The sequence below is a fragment of the Dermacentor albipictus genome, chromosome 5 (genome assembly GCF_038994185.2).
Source record: "Dermacentor albipictus isolate Rhodes 1998 colony chromosome 5, USDA_Dalb.pri_finalv2, whole genome shotgun sequence".
In the NCBI taxonomy this organism is placed as follows: Eukaryota; Metazoa; Arthropoda; class Arachnida; order Ixodida; family Ixodidae; genus Dermacentor; species Dermacentor albipictus.
Window position 1 is genome coordinate 56323526 of NC_091825.1, and position 25065 is coordinate 56348590.

At 45.0% G+C, this 25065-nt stretch overlaps 1 long non-coding RNA gene across 1 annotated transcript; it reads left to right on the top strand.

Moving 5' to 3' along the window:
- The first annotated feature begins 18785 nt into the window (after window positions 1-18785).
- LOC135913261 (uncharacterized) lies at window positions 18786-23519 on the top strand. The gene is made up of 3 exons (XR_010567930.1): window positions 18786-18883; window positions 22647-22704; window positions 23244-23519. It is a non-coding gene; the product is annotated as an uncharacterized lncRNA (long non-coding RNA).
- Window positions 23520-25065: the final 1546 nt, after the last annotated feature.

A 25065-nucleotide genomic window follows, 5' to 3' on the forward strand; every position in this document is an offset into this window, starting at 1 on the left:
ATGAGCTTCACGTTCGAGGTGCTGATGGGTATACCAAGGGTAGCCTTGGCTAACTTTCTGATCATAGGGTTGAGTTTGTTCAGCTCAGCCTGCGATAATTTAAATAGCCCTGCCACGTAGGTGAAGTGACAGAGAGCGAAGGCGTGCACTAGCCTTAGAGCGCTGTCCTCACCCAGGCATCTGTGTCTGTTGCTGATTCTCCTTAGTAATCTTATGACTTGGTCCGTCTTGTCTGAAATGTATTGAATGGCATTGAGGTTCGTACCTTCCGCTGCTATATGGAAACCTAAATGTCTAATATTTTCGACCTGCTTGATCGCAGATACGTCGTGACAGCGTAAGAAAATCTTGGGTTCCACACCGGGGACGAAGCCCCTGGGTCTTCGGCCCCTGCCCCGATATTTTAGGACCAAAAGCTCCGATTTTGCCACCGAAAAGTTTAGTCCCCTCTCACCTAGAGTTCTTTCCACGGTGTGTATGCTCTCCTGCATTCTGGTCTCCGTTCGGCCTACGTTACCGTTGGCGCTCCATATGCTAATGTCATCGGCGTATATTGCAAAATGTATACCTTCTATACTCTCCAATTTCCTCGTGTTCCAACCAGACCGCTGGCACGAGTAGTTGTATCTGGGTCGCAAGCCCCAAGGGTAGCGTTGGCCTGGCGGCCTGGGGCACAACTGGAAGCATCCGAAGGTCCTGGCAAAGCATGAGTCGACTGCTAACAGAACAACTTGTTTATGCTAGCATCGCAAAAGAGTGGGCGGTCAGGTCGACCGAAGTGGAGAGACGGGAGAGCACGTTACTCGACAGAAGAAATTGGAGCCTCTCTCTTGGCGTCCGGGAGCAGCTGCTTTTATACTCTCGGAGTCGAGGACAAGTAGGAAGGCCTCGTGACGAGGCCACGTGACGGTGGGGCACGGACACGCTGAGAGACATGTTGAGACGAGTGTAGTGACGCATCCGCCGGGCCGGCGCCGGTCAGACCTCCTCGCTTCACACTTGGGGAGCTCCTCTCCCCGGCTGCCGCGCTTTGACAAGCGTGAGCACCACCATGCACACACGCACACACGCACACTTGAAGACACGTGGCACTGAAAAATTCCTAGACGCGCTTGGCGGGGAGGCGTTGCGACGGCGCGGAATGGGCCAAAATGTCCGCCGCTTTGAATGAAGCCCCGGCGTCCGTTGCATCCGCGCCGGTTATACCGCGCGTCGTAGGCGAAACGTAACACTCGCGACTCTAGTCTTTGCTAGAATAAATAACATGGGAGAAAGCACAGCCCCTTGCGGGGTGGCCCTGTTTCCCAGGTTCATCACCTTCGATCTTAGTTCTCCTAGCATGAGGCTCGCTTGCCTACCGCCCAGAAATGCCTTGACTATGCTGGTTAGCCTCTCACTCAACTCATGCTCGGACAGGACCTCGAGGATACCCTTGTGCTCTATGCGATCAAAAGCTTTTTCGACGTCTAGTCCCAGAATCCCTATCCCGTGCACCGGGCAACCTTGTATGAGTTGGTGCTTGGTCAGTTGAATGACGTCCTGAGTAGATAGGCCGGGCGGAAACCGATCAAGTTATACAGGAGTATGTCGTTTTGCTCGACGTATCTAGTGAATCTGTTGAGAACAACGTGTTCCTAGCTTTACCTATGCACGATGTAAACTAGATTACACGTAGGTTATCCAAATGAAGCGCTTTACCCGGTTTCAGTATGAGGATGGGGTTGGCCATCCTCCATTCCTCCGGATAGTCTCCCTTTCTCCACAACTAGGTGAAATAATCCGTCAAGATAGTGATCGACTCATGGTGCATGTTCATCAAGAGTTTATACGTAACACTGTCGGGTCGGCCTGCCGATCTACTAGAGAGACCACGGAGGGCGGCCGTACCTCACCCTCGGTGAAATCACGGTCTATTTCCTCGCATGGCCCTCCTATGTATTCTACGCGTTCGTCGCTATCACCCGGTTGTTTGAGCGGGAGATATTTGTGCGCGAGCTGTCTCATGACTACCTTCTGAGTCCTGCACTGGCTGACTTGATGTACTAGTTTCGTATTTACCGTTCTCTTGTTTGACCTAATGTCGCTCTCGTTCAATAGATCTTTGAGAATGTTCCAACTGCTTCCATGTTTGATTCTGCCGTCTGTCAAGCAGCAAACTTCATGCCACTGCTGTTTCACGAGCGTCCTCGAATGCTCCTTGATCTGTCTGTTTAGCAACGCTATCTTTTTCCTCAGCTTTCGGTTCAATCTTTGCGTTTTCCATCTTTGCAGGATAGATTTGTGGCCTCGATCAGATGCGCGAGCCTACTGTCTATCCTGTCTATGTTTTCTTCGGTCTTAATTTCTTACGTGGCCTCCCTCAGGTCCTCTTCGAGCTGGTTGACCCAGATCTAGAAGGACTGTATGCCCGCTTCTATCGGTTCCGATTCTAGACTCTTCGCTCTAATTTACCTAAAAAGGTCCCAGTTTGTGCATCGAAAGGTTCTGGTCTCTTCTTTCGGCATGCCTTTGCGTATGTGTATGATATAGTGGTCGCTGCCTAGATCGGTCCATGACTTTTCCCAGCTAGCTTGTTTCGAGTTGTTGACAAAAGTGAGGTCCGGTGTAGAGTTCCTGCACGTGGACGTGCCACTGCGGGTGGGGAAAGCCGGATCGGTGATCAGGCACAGTCGCAGGTCCGTGGCAAGGTCCCATAACCCCTCACCTTTTTTTGTATTCCAAGCGTATCCCCACGCGTGGTAGGGGGCATTAAAGTCCCTTCCGATGATGAGCGGGCAGCTCTTTGCGACTGCGACTGCCTTGTTTAAAAGTGCCCTAAAGCTTTGTTTCTTGTCGGTAGAACTCCTAAGGCACAAGATACTGTACGGTCTGCCCTTGTGCCTTTTGAGTACGACTTCTACTAGGGTATACTCAATTTTACTCAATCCGAGATGGATATCGTGTTCGATAAAGGGTAGCTTTTGTCAACGAGGATATCCAATCCCAACCCGCAATCTTTTTCTCTACGTACCGATTTGTACCCGGTTAGCTTGACTTCGTTCACTAAAGTTGCCTGCAGCATATTTACTTTTGGTTTGACCCCCATTCATAGAATTAATTGGCGCAGCGATGCCTTTTTGTTGAGGAATCCGCGACCATTCCACTGCCACACACTAAAACTGTGCGTGCTATCCATGATTATTGGATGGGTTAATTTCGCTAATACCCGCGATCGATCTCTTTGGAGCCCCCCCTGACGTTCCGGAGAGCGATTGTACCCTTTCTCATTCTGACGGCAAGAATTCGTCGTCGTCGCATCTCGTTTCGAGTTTCTTGAATGGTTATTCGGCCGTTAACCTCCATTTCAATAGTTTATCCTCTTTAATGTTAGTTCTTTCCGTCGTCTCTCTAATTTCTTTGGTTACCTCTTTCAGCTCGCTGAGGACAGAGAAAACCGAGTCAGTTTCGGGGCTTACTGCTCTTTTTTTTTTCGGGGCGGGAGAGTTATCTCATTCTCTCGGTTCATTTCTATGACCTACTGGTCTGGCTACTGCTACGCTGGCAGTGCTCGCCTGTGCCTTTTTTTTTTATTTCAACTGCCTTTTTGGTCAGCTCTCCGTTAGCTTTACGCAAACAGTTTACCTCCCTAATCAACTGCTCTATTCTAGCATCATTGCTTTCAGTCACAGCCGGCGTGGTGGCGCCACCCACGATTCTCACCACACCTCTGATTTTATCCGCTCAGGTGGTCCCATCTGTCCACTTGACACCAGTTGTTCCATCTTTTGAACGCACCTGCGCTCCTCCCGACTTGGAGCGGCTTATCTCCCTCGTGAGCGATAGTGACCGGGCGCGTTCCCTTTGGCGAGCCCGTACCACATAGGGTGTTTGAAATCTCTGCTTGCACGATTTGTCTCCAGTGGGATGGTCTCCTCCACAGAGCTTGCATTTGGGCGTGCAAACGTGACCCGCTCGTGGGTGGAGGGCCCCACACCCTCTACGCAGAAGAGAATCCGGCCTGGGGCACGCGTCCGAGTGGTGTCCTGCCCTACCACAAGTGATGCACACATCAAATTGTTTCCTGTAGAGATAACATCTCAACAAGCTCCGTCTGTAGCGCACAAAGTTTGGCACTCTCAGTCCATCGAAGAGGACGATGACTGAGCCTGAGGAGGTCTTGATGCGCTTGGCGGCCAAAGCGAGTGGGTTGCGCTCATGCACGACATTCCTTGTGATAGTGGACTGGGAGTCCCTGATGTCGACTCGTCTGATCACCCCTTTGCACGTGGCTTGCGGGGCCGTCTCGTACGCATTAGCTTCGTACACCATTTCCACGATTTTGAAGGACATTATTCTAATGTACCTTGCCGCATGGTCTGGTTCAGGCGTACTGACCACCACAATATTTTGTGTATAGTTGGGGCACACCATGTCGTCACTTACTTGCTCTGCCGTTACGCCTGAAGCCTCCCTCGATCACTGCAGCTCCAATAGCGATTGTACTTACTTTGCTCAAATTTAGCCCTCTTCGTGGCCTGACTATAATCTTCGGGTGCTCCTCGGGTAGTTGGGTCATCCTTGAGGCCTTGACTATACGATTCTTGATCGAGCCGGTGTTCGTGGCGGGTCCCTTGCTGCTGCCGGTTGTGGCGTCTCCAACGGACGCTTGCGAGGTACTTGCCGTCGCGTTGGCCACTTTGCTGCTCTTCTTTCCAGCACGGGATCGTCGTCCGGTAGCCACTTGGCAACCGAAATTTTCCTCGTTGTTGTCCTCATCGTCTTCCATGTGGGAGTCCGCCATGTCCGCCTGGCACGTCGGCCGGAGAGGCCTAATGGGCCCGGCTCCTGGACAGGGTTAGCTCTGCATGTAGTGGGGTGGAAAGAGAAATTTTAATAAAATAGTCAAAAAGTGGTCCCCACCTCAAAACTTGGTATCAATCGAGTCTGGGCAACTTCACGGCTCTGATGATGTGCTTGAAATCGTCGTACCTCGAAAAATTGGCCAGCGCAACATCCAAAAAAACGGAGCCGCTGTGAGATACGTGTCTGCTCCGTGAATTACATAATTAGTCTTAATTAATTATTCAACTTCTCGAATATTACAATATGATAAAAATTGTCAATAAGAAAATTGCAAACCAACAATAAAAGGTACGGATGCAGCTTTCTGTTGCTGAATACGTGCTACATAAAGCGTTTTTGTGAGTGTGAAAGAAGCCCACGAATACAGGCAATGCTGGCGCTTGACTGCCACGCTCGAGACACTCTACACTGTATGCTGCATGTGATATTGGTGTGTTGTAAATCTTGGCCAATCTGACCTGAATGGAAGCTCCAATGTAACACAGTGTCATGTATTCTCGAATACATTAAAGCGATAGCTCAGCATCCACAGTACACACCTCTGCTCGAGAGCGGCCGCCTGACCGTAAGACATTGCAGTGAAGTATCAGCCACGGTGCAACATAGAATGAATGGATGGATACTCTGAGCTTCCCCTCTGGGATGGGGTGGAAGGTTACGCCCCGGAGCTCTTGATATTATATTGCCTAGTGTCCTCCCCATGTTAGGATATGAAACGAAAAGGAAAAAGAACCCCCGAAGAATTCCCATCACCCAAATTTCTGAACCCCTATAGGGTTTCAGAAAGTTTGTCGTTTCCCTACTTCCACCAGTCTTCTAATCACATCTTACTAATCTCTAGTGCGGACATGTTTACTTTCCCCCTGCTCTTGATGAACTTGGCGGTTTAAGGAGGCCAGCGTTGCCTAACTGGACCGCTGGACGGATATCTGTACATTTTAATCAAATATGCTCCAGCGTTTCTCTAGCGTTACCACGGCAAGCACATGCTTCTTCTACATGCTTCATGTATATGTGTGTTATAAAGCATCCTAATCTCGCTTCGAAAAGTACCGAGCTACCCTTTGAATTTTCATAAATTGTTTCTTTCCTGATGTCGTTTTTTTTAAGTAGTTGCTCATGGCAGGTTTGTTTTCCATTGCCGCCACCTATGAGGTTATCTCGGCGTCTCTGACTTTCCGCTTGATGTTCTTTGTTGCTGTGTTGCTCACCATAAAGGCCGCGTGCCTCTTGGTATGCATCCCAGTTCTTTTCCTCCATTGTGAATCAATGTTTTTTTCTGTACGAATACTTGACAACTCTCCAAGCCCATTTACATTCTTTCATATTTCTCAATTTCTCTTCATAATCAATTTTACTGTGAGTGTCCCTCACTTCAAAATTTGTTCAGCCCATATCACACTGCACAGCTTCATTAGTAGTATTTCCATGAGCACCCAATGCGAGGCATTGCCATCGAGCCGTGATTCTACCCTTCATTTCAAGCCAACAATTGCATTTCCGAATGGAGACCCTGAAACTATTACACCTTTCCAAATAACCCGGAGCACCTCGTACCTATTGCATCCCCATAGTGCTCTGTGTATCATTATGGCCTCATTTCTCTTCCTCTTTGCTGTTATTGTTTTTTCTTGTGTTTCCAGATATCTGTTGCCCTCGTTTCTCCATATACCAAGACATTTGTATTCTTTTACCCGAGGTATTTCTGGCCCTGAATTTACACTGTCTGTTCACTGTTTTCATTTAATACAATAACACCTCACTTTTAACCCAAAATTTCGGACTAAACTTATCGCCTTCTTGTCCACAGTTATTAACCAGACGTTGCCTATCACTTTGCCTGTTAGAAATGCTTCTGCCTTTTACAATGCCATAAAATACCGTTCGACATTGTGTCCCTTTAGCAACAATTGATTGGCGGTTACTTCTACGGTAAAAAAAAGAGTATATGAGGTGCGATAACGCCATGATCTGCTGTAACAACACCCGCATTCTCAAAGTTAGTCTGTTGTTGATTCTCAATTACCGCTGACGACAACGCCCAGGCTACTTAATCAGAAAGAGCTCATCAACTTTGATTTGGCTTCGAGGTTAATCGGGAATTGAACTTACTGAAGCAGCCATGTTATCTACGGAAGAAAAATAGGCGTGTGTGGCCACATAGGTCGCGTCCTGCTGAATTATTAAGTGATGAAGTAGAGCAAGATATGGGGGCGGGGGGAGAGACCTTCCGGAATTAGGTAATTGTTCCAAACGTTACACATAACAAAGAAGCAAAATGTTGCGTTCATATGCTCATGTTTATTGTATTTTTATCATTGTCATTTCTACTGGGCTTTGCGGTAGTTTCCTCTGGTATCCGCGTTAATGTTCTTCAACGCGAACAGGCAATCTCCAGAACATTCGGCCAGTTTCTTCGGAGTCGGCCAGCACCAGGACGGCTGCAAGGTGGTAAAGATAGGCGATTTCTCTAAATAGCAGCCTTCGATTTGATCGTGGCTTTTTTCTTTTACAATATTAATAACCCGTGGGGCTTTGGCATTCGAATTGAGAACCCCACGCCGAATAGGCGGGCACTGAATTGCTAGTTTCCAGCCGTGCTGCATTCTGCGGGAAGCGAAATTACACAAATGACAGAGAAATGCCCCACGACACTGCAGAAATCAGAGATGTAAAAATGTGGACAACGTTAAATTTCATATTGGCAACAATAATGTTTTAACTTTGTGTAGGCGTTTCTAAATGCGGATATCTGAAGGTATCGCGAGTGGGGCAAATTACGATGCAAAGTAAACATGTTTCAGACAGAAAATCACACAAACTATTCTGGAGAAGTTGAAAACACAGTTTTTTTTTTGTCTAGGAAGTATTTCATTGTCGTTTAAAACTGGCTCAAAGCGTACTACATTCTTGAAGGCACTAAATTAAAAGCAGCCGAAGTGATAGAAGATCTGGAAGAACATTCAGTGTTTCACACGATTGAGTTTCTTTCCCTCATTGCGCAGCACTATGAAGCAACACTTGTGTTCTTAAAACAATAGCTTCGCTTTTCTTGTCGCTCAGCTAAGCAGCGTCGTTGTCGTCGGTGTTGTCGTCTGCAACGCCCATGTCGTCTGCAATACCATGTCAACCGTTGGTGCCATCACCAGGGCTGTGCCACCCGCCGTGGCGGTGCATTGGTTTTGGCATTGCGCTGCTATGCCATCGGGCGGGGGATGAAATTCTGGGAACGGCGACCACATTTCGCTGTTGGCGAAACGCAAAAACTCCCACGTACCCTGCATTGGGTGCGCGTTAAGGTGATCAAAATTATTCCACAGTCTCCCACTACGGCGCGCCTCGTAATCGTATCGTGGTTTTGACACGTAAAATACGATAATATCATTTATTTTAATTGAAACAGAAGCATCGCCGTGTGATAATTGCGAACATGTGAGTACATAGCAGGTGCAAAGGTAACGGGTGCTAAGCGCAATTTGACAGATTATGAGGAACAGTACGCTTCGAGCAAATAAACAACGTTTCTAGCTTCTATTCTGGATATTGGATAAAAACCCTCGAGCTTGTGCACACGGCCGGAATGAGAATCTGGTCAATCGTGTTACGACCAGCAATACCGCTGAGCTCTGGCAGTGACAGATTTATGCCCTCAGGCTCTTTGTCCTTTGTTTTCCCAAGTATTAGCCTGGTGTTCTCTTCCATGATGTAGAAAAATAATGCATATTTCTAAAGGCTTGTTACTTCGATGCCCTTTTTACTCAAGCATGTTCGAGCACGGACGAAGGTCACACAAGAACAACTAAAGTATTTCGACTGCGCCGTAAGGACAGGCCAGAAAAAGTCTGGTCTAAGTGGCGAACTATCATTGTAATGTATAAAGTCAAGCACGCAGCGTAACTATCCAGGTACACCGGCGCTAAATTCGATAGCCATTGAACTATGACCAATGTTACATGCGCGTTCAGGTCAAAAAAGGGTCGTGACTGAGATCTGTTTGTTACTATATGTCGACAGGGCAATAAGAAAAGGTGGATTCTTGAGAGATGGGAGTTTAGTTCCACGTAGGGAACAGAGCAAAGGTTTCTCAAAGTGAAATCAACCAGCAAGATTCCACGTTGGTGTTTATACATATTGTGACAAGCTGACGAAGATGTTTTCATCTTAGTTGGAAGAAGACGACGCTCTGGACTTCGCGCGCTGTCTGCCATCTTGTAAGCCACCACAGTTATTGTAAATATCCTGTAAATATATGTCTGAATGTTTTTAACCCCGTAACAATATCATTCAAGATGTCCACATCTATCTTGATTACAGAGCATCCTGCATTCAAGCGCAATAAAAGGACTTTACCCGCAGACAACGCACTTTACACGTAGCTTCACCTACGCTCTGTCTTCAAATGGGTTGACGCAAGATAGAAAACTAATTTCCAATAGCCTTCGCCAGGATTTACCTGACCGTAAACATTGTGGTAACATTTTCATGCCCGAATAAAACTAAGCATCGCTGTACTTTTATTTCTAGTCTGCGCTCCTCTCGAGCGAATAGGTGCTTGAAAATTCCAGATGCTTCCGGATAAAATGAAATTTTCACCACGCGTTGCGTAGCTGGTTCCTAAAAAAATTGTTGACTCATTCAGGGACATTCCATTTCAAGAAATTACGAAATAGCACAATATATTAGCCATGTAGGCTTATCTTTTGAGCTTATAATAATTGATCTTCATTTATAGGTTGCATTCATTTTTTCTTCAAGCGGTTTCCTTGCCGATCAGAGATGCGACTAAAAGGCACAATCCAGAAAGATTCGCCATAAATCTTGATTGCTGAAAAGAGAGAAAAGAGACTGTAATATTTGGGAATTAGAGAATTGTTGAACTCACTTCGTGTAAAAAGTGCATCAGGTAAAATTTTGTATAGGTACAAGAATTAGCTGTTGTCGCCTTTTAAACCGAAGATTCAATGGTGGCAATTTCAATGAACCATGGCTTGCCATGATAAATGTCATTCCAGAATAGCGCTTTTATGGCGCACGCACTGTTTAGAAAGTACGCCTATTGGGATGCGTACAGACCAGACGAGGGGGTATGCTGATGATGCTGTCAGCAGATGTCGCCACCATCATTTCTTCTCCCCGCGATGTAGGGAAGAAGGGCAAAATAACAACAAAATGGCGACGCAAAGTTTCCGGTGTGAATGCGAGATGATAGACAAAGTGCGGTGACAGAGGTTGTGCGTGATACAAGGCAGACTTGGTGCTTTTGTACATCTCCACATATCGACAAGTGCAAGCAAGAGGTTCCTTTTTTGTGACGCGGAATTATATGGCACCTTTCATGATTTAGCGGCAGAGTACTGGCCCGCATGGCCATATATATAAATAAAGAGCTACAACGTAATGAGTTTGTTTATTTGCTTCGCAGCTTCATGTTTTTTCGCAGCTACCATTTAATGAAACTGTCGTTCGTATTTTATATTCTTTTACTTGTTGGTAAATGTTTCCAAAACGAAGATACATATTTGCACTCTCATAAGATATCGTTCTGGCTTTTGATTTCCTCGTCAGTTATTGCGCATCTGAATAAATTTATGTGGTCCACTTATTCAAGCGCTTATATTTAGAAACACATGCACTGTTAGTAGGTATTTCTCCTGCAGCACCTGCTGCCAGCCAATTTAGTACATTTGTAAAGAACCAATATTGTGTTACCACTGAAAACGGGTATGTAGAGTCTAGAATTATGCTAAGTTGCTTGACTCTGACCTAAAGCTGCCTTCTGGAGTGGCTACACAATTTAACCTTCGGTCTACCATTTACAAATTTTAGTGTACGCGAGTATATTTAAGAGTAGGATAAACTGTTTCAAGAAGCCAACACTGATCAGGGTGGCGGGACGCACTTTTCTGGCTGAATTTGTTGAGGAACAACAATTTGTTGGCTGAATTTGTTGAGGATGTTTTGTACAGGTTACCAAATAAAGAGACAGCGCATTTCAGAGACATTCCATTTCAAGAAATTACGAAATAGCACAATATATTAGCCATGTAGGCTTATCTTTTGAGCTTATAATAATTGATCTTCATTTATAGGTTGCATTCATTTTTTCTTCAAGCGGTTTCCTTGCCGATCAGAGATGCGACTAAAAGGCACAATCCAGAAAGATTCGCCATAAATCTTGATTGCTGAAAAGAGAGAAAAGAGACTGTAATATTTGGGAATTAGAGAATTGTTGAACTCACTTCGTGTAAAAAGTGATCAGGTAAAATTTTGTATAGGTACAAGAATTAGCTGTTGTCGCCTTTTAAACCGAAGATTCAATGGTGGCAATTTCAATGAACCATGGCTTGCCATGATAAATGTCATTCCAGAATAGCGCTTTTATGGCGCACGCACTGTTTAGAAAGTACGCCTATTGGGATGCGTACAGACCAGACGAGGGGGTATGCTGATGATGCTGTCAGCAGATGTCGCCACCATCATTTCTTCTCCCCGCGATGTAGGGAAGAAGGGCAAAATAACAACAAAATGGCGACGCAAAGTTTCCGGTGTGAATGCGAGATGATAGACAAAGTGCGGTGACAGAGGTTGTGCGTGATACAAGGCAGACTTGGTGCTTTTGTACATCTCCACATATCGACAAGTGCAAGCAAGAGGTTGCTTTTTGTGACGCGGAATTATATGGCACCTTTCATGATTTAGCGGCAGAGTACTGGCCCGCATGGCCATATATATAAGTAAAGAGCTATAACGTAATGAGTTTGTTTATTTGCTTCGCAGCTTCATGTTTTTTCGCAGCTACCATTTAATGAAACTGTCGTTCGTATTTTATATTCTTTTACTTGTTGGTAAATATTTCCAAAACGAAGATACATATTTGCGATCTCATAAGATATCGTGATATCGGCTGAATTTGTTGAGGATGTTTTGTACAGGTTACCAAATAAAGAGACAGCGCAGGAACAACAATTGAAAGAACGTACGGAAAGCTGACTGTTAAACGAGTACTTTAGACCAGAAGGACAAAGGAAATATTAGAGTGGACGTGTACATTTCATTATTTGGGCCATAATTACAATATGCATCATTTATACGGTGCATTCGTCAAGCTATTCACAATGATTTGCTGGATTCTGTCCTGAACTGAGGAGCGAGATTTATTCAATCTTCATACTCGCGACATCAAAGCGTATCCTAGCTGAAATATTCCTGCATCGTATTCGTACATTCGTACGAAAATACTTTCGGCGGCTAACGCTCTTACACTGTAGCTGTATCAGAGCATATCGCCATTTTCCCCCAACAGTATTCTGCCAGATGGACCTTTCACATCGTGTGTTGACCACGCACACAAGATACTGCCCTTTTTTTCGCACACACTGAAGTATGAGAACGGCCCTGCATTGTCAACAGAGTTACGGAACGCCCTGCCTGCAATCATTACGGAGCTACAGAAAACAGATTTCCTTGAAGCAGCTTTCCCATTCCGCTGTACACTGATTTTAAATGTTGATGCCTTGCGAATTTGCAGCCGAATCTGTACGAAGTTTTCTTTGTGCATCCGAATCAAGCTGTGCATTTTCTTTACCACTTAATAATATCACTTTTGTGTTTGTGCTTCGTATTTGCGTTCAACAGTTGTCCATCTTTTGCTTTTTTTCTTCCTTACACGGTCTTCTCGATATTTGTAGTGCTTCGTAATACTTTCGTTATTCTTCTGGTTTCGCCTTCTTCCTTAAGCATTGTCCCTTATTGTCCTTACGGTAGTTAAATAAATAAATACCTTACATCAAGCTTTCATGCCTTTATTATTATCGGTATTTTACTCCTTCGTGCGCCTTTATCTATTGGCATGTGCACAAAAATTGGTTCAAAGCCAACAATTTTCTGTTCCTTGTGTATGTACGTTCGTATGTGCTAATAGTCTACTTAGAACTCTGACACAACTACGTGAAAGGCTAGGCATGGCTGGTAAGGTTTTACGCGCATCGCATTTAGCCCCGCGGCAGTGAAATCGGAGATGCGATGTCTGTAGCCGCGAAGGAAGCGAGCTCCGGAGAAAGAAGAAAGCATTTGGAGGTGGAGAAGAAACGCGGGCGGCGTGTCATGTACGACAGTACGCGCTGAGTGCGCGGCAAAGCAACGCCACGTTGAGGAAAGCGTACGTTGATCGAAGCGGGGAAGGTGAAAGCAGGCGATGCTTCGCGGAGGAGGACGGTAGGTGGAGGAGCGCTGGGTTCATCGCCTCTGACAGTTGTTGCGGGTGCTCTCTGAGGGAAGGAATTTCAGCAATCGCCCGATGTTTGTGGGCATGCGTGAGTAAGAACGGCTGTGAGAAACCAAATCAGGAAGGCTTTTCTCCTTGAACATGTGACTTTTTCTGGGTACTACGGAGAAGTTTCTTTCCTCGTTTTGCATACGTATGTCATTAGGCGTGCCGACATTTCGGAGTGAGTACGCGTGCTGCCAATACCCACGTGTGACGTTGTTTACGTTACCAGGCATGCTGCCAGGGCGGTGAACTAGGTGAGGCAGTGGGCACTGACGCCCCATTTGGTGATGGCGGTGTTAAAAGGTGGGACGGACGTACGCTGATGCCAGAAGCTAAAGGTGCAGTGGACAAACTTTCTAGCGCCTTACGGCGTTCTGCATTATATGCAACATCCCTCATTTTCTCTGGGAAGCAGTAGGGACCGTAGCAGGGACCGGGCTTGCAATGCTGGAGCAGTGTAGTTGCACGTGCCAGATTTTTACACATTGAAACGCAATGTATTTTCAAACGTGTTTGCGACTAATTTCACTATTTCTATGCCGTTCAATAACCACAATCTTTTTGGTTACCTACTTAGTTTATCAAACGAAATATTACTAAATATTGATTTCTCACATTAAGCTTGAGAGAAGAAACGAGGTGATATAGACGTGAAAAGTGTCCAGTGGTACAACCCGATCATACTAGTGTGCTATATATTCGCTTTCACTGGAAGCAACCTTCGATCTAGAAAGAAAAAAAAAGGAGCGCTAGTTCCAGAAGCAAATTTAGACAAAAAGCCATTTCATTTTTTTTTTGCCATTCTAGAACATGCGCGGCATTCTCTGCAATCACTGTTCCAACTGGTATGTGAAAACATGCGATAAGTGACGCTTTGTCGAAAACGGTTTATTATAAGGTACACAGCTTAACACATTCCCCATATGATTTTGCATAATAGCAATTTTGTGCCTCCAATCCACGGGTCGGCACACTTTGCCTATCTGAGGGATCGGCGCAGCCTTCAAACTATCGAGATTATCGGACATGACATGCATGCGAAATGGAAACAGGCATATAACTAATTAAAAAATATTAAGAAAATACATCTTCCGTAAAAATCAATTTAGGAAAGACTGATGAGCTTTTGTGTTTTCGCTATCCGTCGTTTTCTGAAGTGACACATGAGTGGCATTCTCCTAAAATACCTCACATATAATAAGACGCCTATATGAGAGGCGCTGGTGACATGGCCTGTGCAGTTGACTGGCAGGTCCATCATCCAGATAAACGTACGATCCCAATGAACGCGAAGTTTCCGATGACGCGTATGTAAAGTGGCTCAGATTGAGCTGTGACACATTTCCATTTTATTTCTATTCTCTGGCATTGTCAAAGAGGAGGCCGAGTCGAAACTCGGGCATTGCCTGACGGGATCTTTGCCACATTTACTTGCGTGCACATGAATTTGGCGGTCCCACTTCTGGCAAGCAAATTCTGCATACTTGAAATGAAATTACAAAAGCACAACTTAAAGGCGTTATTATTATTCTATTCTACCAACAAGTTATAATAAAACTATGAACAAGGTTAACAATATACTATACAAAGGAGCTCTTAAATCTTACAGAATTTTTAAACCTCGCCTGTGTAGATGAGATAGGAATAGTGCTTGAGTAAAATTAGTCAAAGAGGTGTACATGACTAGCACAAAAAATTGAAACACACATTTAGTTAACTAATAAAAATGCACTAATTCTGAATAATTTTTACAGCAGACATTGTAATTTACGAGTATTAAATGGATTTTCAGCAGGACAGCAGTTTCGAGAGATAATTTCGATAAAGTGTGGGACCAAATACACAACCATTCGAGTTGCTTTAGTTCTGAATGCCTAAAATTCCGTTTTTATAAAAATTTCGGTGGCACAACAGTGAACTTTTACAGTCAGTTTAAGGGCGCATATCTCCAAACTGCTGTCTTTCTGGAAATTCATTTAAAGTAAATGCGCTTTGCAAACTTACGAGTTAGAATTCTTAATTGGCAATACGTGCCCTAAATTAATAATTAGGAGGTTAGTTAAGCAAATTCCTTATTAAGTTGAATATTTGCTTGGGTATGCCTTGCAAGAAATATCCGCCTCGCTAAATAATGCAGCTTAAACACTTGAAATATGTTATCTGCGACAGGCAACAGCTAAAAATTCTGTAAAATTTAAGGGTGTTCACCCCCTTTACCTATAGCAGGAAGGACAAATATAATAATTAGCACAGCCGGAATAACAAATTTTTCTATACAAGCACAAGATAGGCCGGCACAGGAAGCGGAACCTGGCAACATTTAACACGCGATCGCTATCGATTGAGCCTAACATAGCAGGGTTAACTGTGCTAAGGGCCATGTCCTCTGCTACAGAGATCTTCATGATAAGAGGCCGTACGCTATAGTTCACATAGTTGTAAAAGCTGTAATAGTTGTAAACGTTACTCGGCTAAGCCCATAAAAAAAGAAACAAAGGCTCCCGAGTGCGTAAGTCATAGAAACAATTTCTGACTCAGGCCCTTATCATGTTGGCATGGATAGTGTTCGATTCGCAGTGAAAAACGCTTTGTGGGGATATGCTATCTCCTTTGTGTGAAGATTAATCAAAGGGTGGCTGAGGAACCTGGAGCCGTTTTTTTAATGTTGAAACGATCTACAATTTTGCTAGTTTTCCCAACCTCGGTGTCCAAAGAGGACTGATGTGTTTTATAGGGCCGGCTTACATCCGCATTGTCAGCTCTGTACGGCAAGATGGGAATACGGTGACCCTTTTAAGGAGCCGCCTGCTCTCTGAGTCTGATGTTTAGGCAGCGGCATATCTACCGGATATTTTACGGTTCACGTTGATAAAGAATGAGGTACACAGCATTCACTACCATCATCATCATAATCATCATCAGTCTACTTTATGTTCACTGCAGGACGAAGGCCTCTCCCTCCGATCTCCAATTACCGCTGTCCTGCGCCAACCGATTCCAACTAGCGCCCGCGAGTTTCCTAATTTCATTGCCCCACCTAGTCTTCTGCAGTCCTCGACTGTGCTTCCCTCCTCTTGGTACCCATTCTGTAACTCTAAGGGTCCAACTACTACCTAACCTGCGCATTATATGATCTGCCCAGGTCCATTTTTTTTTCTTAATGTCAGTTAGAATAACGACTATACCTTTTTGCTCTCTGATCCAAACCGCTCTCTTTCTGTCTCCTAACGTAATTCTAGCATTCTCCTATCCAGTGATCTTCGCGCTGTCCTTAACTTGTCCTCAAGCTTCTTCTCAAGCCTCCAAGTCTCTACCCCATTTGTCAGCACCGGTAAAATGCACCGATTGTACATCTTCCTTCTCAATGATAGTGGTAAGCTTCCAGTCAGGACCTGACAATGTCGACCGTATGCGATCCAACCCATTTTCATTCTTCTATGAATTTCCACCCCATGATCAGGGTTCCCTGTTTATGGCACAAAGAAAAAACGAAAGTTATGCCGTGTATCGTGGTGCACTAAGCTTGTTCTGACATGCCCTTCTTGTACATGCGTTTTTTTGAAGAGCTCGAAAAATGATCCCTAATTATTTTAGCGTTAAAGGAGCATCAAGATTATATTGGAATGCCACCTTTTCAACGCGATGCGAAAGCCCGTGAATATATGGTGTTACCGCATACTTATTTCTCTTCTCTGGTAAGCACTACTTTGGTGCGCACTGCGCCCCGCCCCCCTGATGGCTTTGAGGCACCTAAAGCGGGTTATTTTAATACCATCCTCAGGGTGGCCAACTTCATGAAGTCTTTTTTACCTGACCTTGCATGCTTTGTTTTACTGGATCTTGGCAAGACTTGGTCCTCCCCCCCCCCCTTCCCAAGCAGATGCAGAAGAAAGCGTGGCCATTTGACAAGTTTTGAATGGCACCAAGAAAAACCTAGGAGAGCTTTTAAAGACCGACGCGTGTTTTTCCAGCGCACGTGTGATCCCGCAAGCACAACGTCCAGGTCTTGAACTGGATCTTGCGATCGTTTGGGCTCTCAAAGCAAAAGTTCAAAACTCTCTGAATACATTATCAAATTCCTTTCTCTAAGAAGTTCCTTCCTAACGTTTTAGTTGGAATTGATACCATTAGTAAAGATTAATTACACAGTCACTGATGCAGCTCACGACATTGTGGGATAAAAGGACAACTGTAAAAAACCTTCCATCGTAACACCAAAAAGGGACGTGAAAGCCGCATCATCCTTGTGTTCGCAAATGTATACTCGCACGCTCTGCATCAGGGTGCCTTGGGGCACAAAATAATACAGTTCCTTTACGTCAATGCTAAAGGCATTGGCACGTACAGCGCTAGCTCGATACAAAAGATCTATTGCAGAAGTCGCGCACGGAATGGGAAAAGGGTCATAATAAGCAAGGATTTCAAATGTTTCCGAAGGAACTTTGACACCGAATACAGCACAGTGTTGTTCTCCGATACTATTGCTCTAAACGAGACTACTTGTTTGTGTTCGCGCAAAAAACACTTCCATGAACATCATTTCGTTTGCCTCACTTGAGTCGGTAAATTCTCTAGTGGAACGCTCTTGAGCAGTTCTACAACAGAGGCTCTCGCCTTCGTTGCCCTTGGAAACGCCGTTCGGAAGGTCCTGTTCACTGCGTGAGGCCACTTTCTTGCCGACAAAAAGCCCTTCTTCCGACATAACAGCCGTGAAGCCGGAGGTGCCTAAGAAGTTAACGAGTGAACCACTGTTCCCAATGTGCGACATCGGTTCACCAACGGCATATTATCACCCAGCGATTACAACTAAAACAGCTTACCACCGACAGCTTACCACCGACATTTCTCCTTGTTCAACTACCAAAAGACAAAGCGCTCCCGTTCCCCACGTAAGTAATAAATCGAACATCGAGAGGTCTATAATCGATAGAGATATACGTGTACACGCTGATCGGCACAGTGTGTCAAACAGACCACCTTGGCTAGTGTCATCACGGGGGCAAAAGATTTGTAAACAGTGTGCCTCATTAAACCTATAACCTACGTCCTTTATTAACTGAATGAGTCATAAGGGAACTAGAGCTAGAGCGCACAGGGGGACTGCCAAAAATGGGGTGCGGTGATGCAATCGGAAAATATGCCGGCGCAAGATGGAATCATCTGTCGCAAGACAGATGTCATTGGAGATCGCTTGGAGAGGCCTTCGTCCTGCACTTGGCATAAAAATGGGCTGGTGCTTCTACTGCTGCTGCCGCCGCTACTTCTGCTGCTTATGATGATAACCTACGCCACTTGATAGACGCTAGCGATTGCTCGCGGCCTACAACTACATATAAATGAAGCATTATTGAAATGTATTCATAGATTCAGCCTGATGAACTGATGAGATCTCTTTATACATACAAAAATTTGGAGCGGTAAGAAGGGTACAACATTACTGGTAATCACTGTAGGGCTTGTTTTCACTTATTATCACTGTATTCAATGAGCTACCTTTGTTCTCTATATGCTCCGAAGCACAAAATTGATATGCTTGTCTGTCTCACCAAGCCAATTTATGCAAACGTCACAAAAGTGTCACTCTTACTGATAAAGACACTGCAGAGTCTATAATTTCTCTTTATTATTCTCTGTCCTGCCTACTCATTTACATGCTCTTTCGATTGGTATTCTAGGATATAAATATTCCAGGGAGTAAACGTAAGTGTACTTGGGTGCACGAGTTCCTGCCGCAGTACGCTCATCGACTAGCTTGTAGCATCCGTGCTTCAGGTGAGAAAACTTTTCAACTCCATTGACTAAGTAGAGAACAAACGGTTCGAGTTCCTTGGTCAGAAATGCGGATTACGAGGTGCGAGAGAGACGTGGCACCCTTTCTCAGTGGCTTTTCGCTCGGCACCGCGTAACAGAAAGGACAACGCATCGAAAATGATTCTCTGAAGAAAAACGTATTTTACAATTAGTATTGATAATTGCGTTCCAATGTATAATTGATAATTAGTATTGATGTGCACAGTCTGCGGCATCGTCTGCTTTGGAAGTGCCTTGGGACAACCACAATTCGGGAAAGTCTTATTGAGCAGTTGATATTGAAACGTGGTCAAGTTGAAGACTATGAAAGATAGATCATGGACAACACATCTTAAAATTCGATTTTGCAGTATCTCCAAGAAATGCGAATACATGCTTCTATTTAACTCCATTACGACGCTATGTCGCGCGGCAAATAAATTTTTAAAAAATTTATTGATGCAAGAAAACTATATTGGAAACCTTCAAGAAAAGTGTGAGTACGCACCTGAGCATCTATTCAGCAACTTCCTGCGAGGCTATTTCAGGAAAATCTGCATGCCACGTATCAGTCCATGTATCGTTTAAAGGGGCCCTCACAAGGTCTGACCATTTTGAGGTGCCAAGCGCAGAGCATACATTCAGCGATAACGGTCGTGTCTCCAAAGTATTACATCGCTACAGGCAGCGGCAAGGCCTGAAATTGTTTTTCCTTCCGGCTGCCGCGCTCCAAGCCGGACGGTGACGTAGTCGTTCCCCTGCACCTACGTAGTCGTGTCCGCAGTGTGACGTCGCTCGTGGTGACACGTGACATCGAGAATTTCTCAAGAGAACATCTGCTATCTGTGCATTTCGTTGCTTGAATTGACAAATTGAAGTTTAGAGAAATAATAGAACACACAAAAGGAAGGTCTGCGTCTTTATTTTTTACTTCGCAACGAAGCAAGAGAGATGTACTTCCGCTTTGTCTGCTTGTTCCCACGGTCGTTCGGTCACCTGTGCAGGTACCGAAACTATGCCATTTTCTACCGCGCTCCAGCGCATGATCATGCTCAGCGATCCACTGTTCTGCCTCATTATTCGTGTTGCACTGAATTATACCGGTATTCATGTTTCCTTGTGCAAAGCGGGCAAAATCGTGCACTGCGCGAACAAGACAACACCTAGAATGTGACTCCGTCAGCGAAAATGCGTGGCGCCGGAAAAAGAAAGGGAGGAGAAAAAAATGAAAGCGGGACCTGTGACGTATGGGTCACGTGACCCTCGAGGTCTGGTATTGAAGAACGCAGGGACAGAATTTCGCGAGTGGAGAGAGCGTCATGCTTGGCAGTGGAGCCCGCCTGCTGAAATCCTGGGCTGGCGGCACTGATATATTTCTATCTCGGCTGTTAATGAGCCGACTTCAAAAATTATTGTGGCAGAACGCTCCGTAGAGGACATGTAACAGCTTCCAGCGTATAACCAAAATTTGCTGTGGGGCCTGCTGAGGGGTCCTTTAAACAACTGCTCATGGCAATCATTGTGCGTCAAGGAGATCATTTGGACATTCCTGTTTGCGTTTGAAGCTGATAAGCAGCAGGAGCTATGCGGAGCTGAACGGAATAAGATAACGCTCTTTGCTTGGACTAAAGCATGCTTTGTACTCATGCGCCTGCCGTCACTAGTTTCAGAGCTGCCCTATGTCATGAGGGCCTAACCGCCTTTTGCATAGACACTTGCGTGTTGTTATAACTTTATAACTGCATTTCGTTGCCTGTAGATCAAGGGGAAGACTGAACTACGTGTAGTGCACTGCAATTTTGCTACTGCACACTGGATTTTCACGCAATCTCGTGGAAATGCAAACACCTCGATGCTCCCTTCCGCCGTCTCTGACAACGCAGGGACGTAAATCTATGTAGCTTAACATATCTCAGAAGCGTATCGCAAGAATTTCACTACATCGCATCCCTACAGTTGTCTATGCGGAGGACTTGATATCCAGGATGAATATTTGGAGTAATCGCTTCCGAGTGCATTTCAAAAAATATTTACTGCAAGGTGCAACATATTCCATAGGGGTCTTAGCAGGATATAGAGCAAAGGTAGCAAACTATTTGTTACACGAAGAGTTCCGTGCCTTTATTGCGTTTGCTTCCTTTGCATCTACGCCTGAGGTGAGAAAACGATACTTTCTTCGTGATACAGTAGAACAGTAAGTGTCGCGGTCTTTTCAGTTTCACAGTTTTCTCATAAGTTTCCCTCTACCACTCTGGCTTTTATGAAACTCCCAACTTTAGCAAAGGCGTATCTTTCTTTCTCCACCATTGCAATCCAGTAGGCGACCCGTGCGCTAAGAACGTGTTTTATTTTATTTTAAAAACTTACCTGTACACATGTTCCTGGCAAGCAAATTCTTGGTTGCCAATGTCGCAGAAGGCAAGTTGGTCGTACACAAAGCACCCTGTCACAGTCTTGGCTTTGATATGCAACTCAATCCCTCGCTCACGGAAGGCCCTTCCTGCCGGTACTTTGGTGTAAACTATCGAATGATGCAACCGACTCTTGTTTAATAAAGGACAGCCCAGTTCATCCATGTCCACTAGTAAAGATGAATCTGAACCAAGCGTTAAGCGCTTTCGTATGACACCTTCACAGAAAGATAAAAGCTGGCTCCACCATTTTGCATGATTTCTTAAACGAAGGCCTCCATTGTCCTATTCAGAGCGTTGTCCCACCCTTGCCCACTCACTGACAGCCTCTCTTATCCCGACAGTGAAAGCGACGAATCGGTCGTAAATAACAACCATTATGAGAGTACCCGTAACCGGTTTCAACACAAAGTAATATAGTGTCAACACACTGTATAGAAAATGCTACTCGTAGCATCTGTAAGTACAAATGTCAGAGGATTCATTCTTGAGGGTACGATCAGGAACACTTGTTAAGGATGAAATGCTTTTAGCTCCAATTGCCGGTTTGAGCCAAAGCCAGAAGCGTTATCCGGGCAAGTGGCCCCAACAAACCGAGATAAGCCGGGCAACCAGTGAAAACTTAAGAAAATGCGGTGTCTCCAACACACTACGCAGGACCGCATCACATACACTAGTTACTGCCCAAACTTGTTTAAAAAAAATATTTTTGCAGAATTTTCCTAATGCTTGCTCCCATGATCAGTAGCGCTGTAACTACTAGTTCGCTGATGATTTATTTGACATTTCCAATAGACGAAGTTCAAAGGCCAGATGTAGGTAACCAGGCATTTCACTTTCATGTTTTAGTGATGTGACAGGGTTGCCTGTGCTCTTTTGAATGCCAGTGGTCCGTGAGCTCTGTGGCGCGATTTTCGGTCGCCTCGAGAGAAGACGCCACGCTGCATGGCGCCTCCTTCAGGAAGGTTCCTTCTTCTAGCTGCCTGACGCGTCGCCTTGAGCCGGTTTATTCTTTCTAGCTTGCCATCGTCCATTTGGACCAGTGCACAATATGGACTAGTGCGGTGGGGTGTGGAGTGGCGGGCTCTGCCATTGCGAACATGCACTTCACCCATTTTAAGATTGTGGCTAGTATCATCTGTAACCTATTTGCTTTCCCGATTGCCATTTCATGCTTACGTATACTCTCTAATAACGGAGAGCCACCAATTTCTTGCTATTTAAATTAGGCATTCTCAAACGTTTTCATGATATAAAAATTTATTTACAGAGTTTTTCAAAGAAGTTGCAGATATTGCATTTCTCAATAATAACGCTCTTCGTTTTCTCTGCAGATCCTAACAGTGATGGCGAACGTTTCCGGCCTCTTCATGCTGGTCGCTTCTGGGATTGGTAAGAAGTTCGCGTTATACAGTCGTGTTTAAACAGGGTTGCATTAATGCCTGCAGAGACATACCTATTTGGTGTGCGGCGAATTGATTGAATATTATATGTTTAAGAAACAGAGTAGTACCTAACTAATTTCCAGCTTTTAGAACTTTCGAATGTTACCAATATTGCCTTTTTCATGCACTCTGCCTGACTGAAAGAAAATGCATAATGAGGGACTTTTACCTTTTAAATGGTACGTTTTCTGTGACCCATCAAATCCATATTTCCAAATTGAATAGTAATGACAATAAACAATTTTTGAGGAGTTACACCTGTATATAGTAATTGTAGAGGTGCCAGTATCACAGCATGGATATTCGTAGTTTAAAAAAAGGAATTAGGAGGTAAAAAAATTATATTTTCACTACTGGCACTGTTGACTTTAATGTAACACAGATAGCTGAACTTCGACCTCGACTGCGGTTAACATTGCAGAACGGGCACGACCATGTAGAAGCTAGATCCTCGTACATCCCGACATTTTCTATGCCACTTCGCAGCTGCTCAGCTCCTGGCTTACCCGGCGGGTGCCATTGGATTGCCGTTGATGATGCTGTGTATCCTACGGGGCCGTGCGGACGTTCCGACAACTGAAGACGCTTGAGGCGAGCACGTGAAGGAACAGACGAGCATTCTGGGAGCAGACGCGATGTCTAGGTGGAGGCTTAGTAGAACGAGAACCATATAAAGTGCACACCATGATGTGAGACTTCGGCCTTCGCTATGGATGATAAAATATGGAAGATAAAAAAAACACTTTAGGAATAAATTTGTTTTGCGCCTATGCCGACAGACTGATTTCTCTCGGCGTGAGACTTCATCAAATGTGCGCGATATATTTTGTGGAGGCACACCTGGATTTCTTTGTCACAGAAAGTAAAGCTCTGGAAAATTTGAGCATGGGTTTTTCCTCAGTTTCACCTCAGAGATGATGTGAACAAAGCGCTATAGTTAGTGGTGTTTGGTAATTGCTGCACGTCAATTCATATGCAATACCATACAGGGTGTCCCGACTATCATGTACCAAGATTTTAAAATATTCAAATGCCGCGTAGCTGGACAGAACATAGGTAGTATTGTTTGCCGTCGCTTGGAAATACTCAGAGTTCTTGAATTCCACCCAATTACACAATTCATTCATTCATTAACAGAACTTTATTAGATTGCAGAAGCCCGGTCTTTTCAGGCGGAGGCGGGCCGCGTCCACGTCGGCACCGTCAGGCCGAGCCTTATAGCGCCATCGTGGGCCCTCCGGACAGACCGTAGTTGATCTTGATATGAAGAGCTTGATATTATCTTGTGCCAGTAAAGCCATTTTTCTTCGTGGGTCGGCGAGAGTCGCGGGACAGCCCGCCAGCATGTGTCTGATGTTAATAATGCCATCGAAAACGTTACATTCTTTGCTAATTTCCCTTTCGGGGTGAATTTTATTTCTAAAATACGGAGTGGGGTACGTCTCGGTTTGCAGTAAACGTACCATGACTGTCTCAGCCCAGTCCAATTTTACTTGTGGCAGTGGGAATTGCCTACGAACCAAGCAGTAATATTTAGCGATGTCGTTGTAAGTTAGTAAATTATCTTTATGATCCCCGAATTGGCAGGGGCGTCGGTTCGGCTCTGACCGGTACGGCAAGAGAGTCCTCGTGCCAGGTCGTTCGTCACCTCGTTGAGGTTGACCCGAGTCTCGTACACTTCTCCCACATGTGCCGGAAACCATCGGATTTCAGTTTTGATAGTTTCGACCTTGTCAATAATTTTAGCCGCAGTCCCAGCGACATAGCCTTAGTCAAAGCTCTTAATTGCTGGTTTGGAATCGCAATAAATGAAAGACCATCTACGGTTCCTAATAGCTAGAGATATCGCGGCTTGCTCCGCCACCGTGGAATCCTTAGTGAAGATGGTGACGGCGTCCCGTACCTCGCCTTGGCTGTCAACCACCACGGCCGAGTAGGCTTCTTTGCCTTTGACCGAGGCAGCGTTTTTCGCTTTTCTCCTGCTAACATTGTGTTCTGAGTGCATGTTTCTCGGGAGTGGGGTGGTTCTGATCGCGTCTCTAATGTTCGCGCTCAACTCTACCTCGGCCTCCTTTGGTTTCATCGATCTATTGGGGTCTGTCCATATATCGCTTTCAGTATAAGCTCACGTTTTCTTCAGTCTCTCCTGCTGCGCAATCTGTGGCGCTTCCGCCATCTCTTCTATCGTATTGTGTACGTCTAGGTTCATGAGCTTCACGATCGAGGTGCTGATGGGTATACCAAGGGTAGCCTTGACTAACTTTCTGATCATAGTGTTGAACTTGTTCAGCTCAGCCTGCGATAATTT